Below are 2,700 nucleotides of genomic sequence, written 5' to 3'. Positions count from 1 at the left end.
TCGGACTTACCATTAAAGTTGGTCTTGGCTCACCTTCTTGAGCTTGGCCCTCTGCTTCTCTTTGACTCTATGGTTCAGTATCCAAGATTGAAGACTCACCATTTTCTTCCTCATGTATTGTTGAAGTAGGAGAACCTGTGTTATCTATAACCACATTGATCAATCCCACTAAAGATAAAGTACACAGGTTATAGACACGAAAGGCTCTACTAGTGGTTGAATACCCTAGAAAAATACCTTCATCACTTCGGAGTCAAATTTTCCCAAAGGCTCTTTATCTTTGAAAATGTAACATTTACTCCTAAAAGTTTTGAAATATTTTACATGAGGTTTCAACCCTTTCCATAATTCATATGGAGTTTGTAAAGTGTTGGGCCTTAAATACACACGATTCATGACATAAACCGCAGTATTTAAGAACTTTGGAGGAACTTTCTTGCTAAAGAGCATGACCCTAGCCATCTCTTGAACAACCCTATTCTTTCTCTCAACAACTCCATTTTGTTGTGGAGTAATCGGTGAAGAAACCTCATGCTTAATTCCATGCATATCACAAAAATCCGAAAATGAACTATTTTCGAATTCACAACCATGATCAGTTTGGATTCTTATGATATGCCAAATAGAAACACCCTGTTCATTTTGGATTTTAAGGACTAAGGTCTGGAAAGCATCAAACATATCAGATTTTTCTCTTAAAAAATTAACCCATAAAAAATGAGTGTAATCATCAACAGTTAGAAAAATGTATCTTTTACCTCCAATGCTTTCAGTGCGAGTGGGTCCCATAAGATCCATATGAACCAGTTCAAGAGGATGTTTGGTTGTGAAGCTGTTCACTTTTTATGAGGGGCACGAGTTTGCTTCCCAAGCTGACATGGTCCATACACATGGTTCACATTCTTACCCATTTTAGGTACTTCTCTCACAAGCTCTTTGTTAGCTATCTTGGTTAGATCCTTGAAATTCATGTGACCTAATCTTTGATGCCACAAGTCAATATTACTTATGACGGCCGAATGGCATATGAGATCATTAGTGGTAATAATCCCATGGCAATTATCAGATATGCGAACCCATGCATGATAGTATTTTTCTTTTTGTCTAAAATTTCACATTTATTTTTTGAAAATAATACTGCAGTTGTACCCTCATAAAATTTCACATTTATTTTTTGAAAATAATACTGCAGTTGTACCCTCATACAAAAAAGGTTTAGGGCATTCTTTTGCTACCTCACAGTTGTAAATACGATGAAATTCTTCAGGTGTGACTGAGCAAAAGAGGGAATTGAGAGCCTTACTGTTCCAACTCGAGTTTTGATAGTCGAATGCGTCCCATTTATCAAGAGGTTTGGGGATATCAACACCATCAATGGTGACAATAGGTTCACTCCACCCATAGATCACACAGTGTCAAACTTTCTCATCAATAGATTTTAAAAGCACTCTCATACGAGCTTTCCAATAAGAATAGTTTGTACTATTAAGTAACAGAGGTCTATGGGTTGACTTACCTTTAGGAATTAAATCCATATCACCAATTACACAAAATCACACTCCTATAGTTTTGATAAAAATGAAGAGTGACCTACTCTAATACCAATTGAAAAACCTAAGTGATTCATGATTAGATCAAGATTAATTGTACCAATTCCCAAACGATTAAAACAAACAATCTAAATCATCTAGCACATACAAAAGTGATTTAGATTGTCGCTTCGAAATTAATAAATCGACATAAACGATTTTTACGTAGAAAGACCACAATTGGAGCACCTCCAATTGTGATTAAAAAACCACAGGCGAAACGCCACTAATTAATCCACTATGAAAGAAAGAAAGAATACAAATTTACTGAAACAAATTATCCAAACGCAACCAATTTGTCTTCACTAATATTTATCTCTTTCACCACCGCCTTTGTCTCGAAATTGATCAGCTTGATGTTGAATCCACAACATCCATGTTGAATCAATGACTGTTGTAGCTCGACTTTCTTCGCGCCCCCTTTCGGAGAGCTCGAATTGGTTCTATAGTTCGGACTCCTGTCACGGTTCTGAATCTAGTCTCACAAGTGCAATATGAAACTGATAATCACCAAAGAGTCCAATCTGGCAAATCATTTTGGAAAATCGATTTTGAATCAAATAATGCCAAAACTGGACTGCTTTGCCAGATTACAGAGTCGCCACCTTAATATTTTATTTTGAGGAAATTTAGGAAACCCTGACTCGTGCCAAAGGCCACGTATCCGTCATCACCAAAGTTGCCTCGGCTCGGGAACTTGGGCACGAGAGGAGAAGGTCCTGAAATGAGCACCCCCGCTCGCCCGATCAAAGATCGGCCTCTACTATCATGATATGTTGTTTTATAAACACATGTGTTCATATTCCATTTATTAGCTAACCTTACTATGTGATGAGCACAAGCAAGTACAGCCTAAATCGCAAGAATTGGAACAAATTCAACTCATGTTTGTTTTCGAAAATGGTTTGAAGTTGCCACCCACAAGTGGGCTTAGTAATGCGGATTTTCCATCAAACATGACGGGCTTAAAACATGATTTTTCCACTTCGTAAAGTGGGCTTAAAACACACATTCGTTGAATTGTTCCAATTCAAGCAACCAAGCCTTCATCCACAGGCATTCATGCAGTTAAACAAATAAGCAAACAGCCTCATGGCAAGCATGTGAAACA

This window comes from Camellia sinensis, chromosome 12 (genome assembly GCF_055761805.1).
Source record: "Camellia sinensis isolate YWXY chromosome 12, ASM5576180v1, whole genome shotgun sequence".
NCBI classification, from domain to species: Eukaryota; Viridiplantae; Streptophyta; class Magnoliopsida; order Ericales; family Theaceae; genus Camellia; species Camellia sinensis.
The sequence above is the reverse complement of the archived record's forward strand: the minus strand, read 5'-3'. Positions refer to the sequence as shown.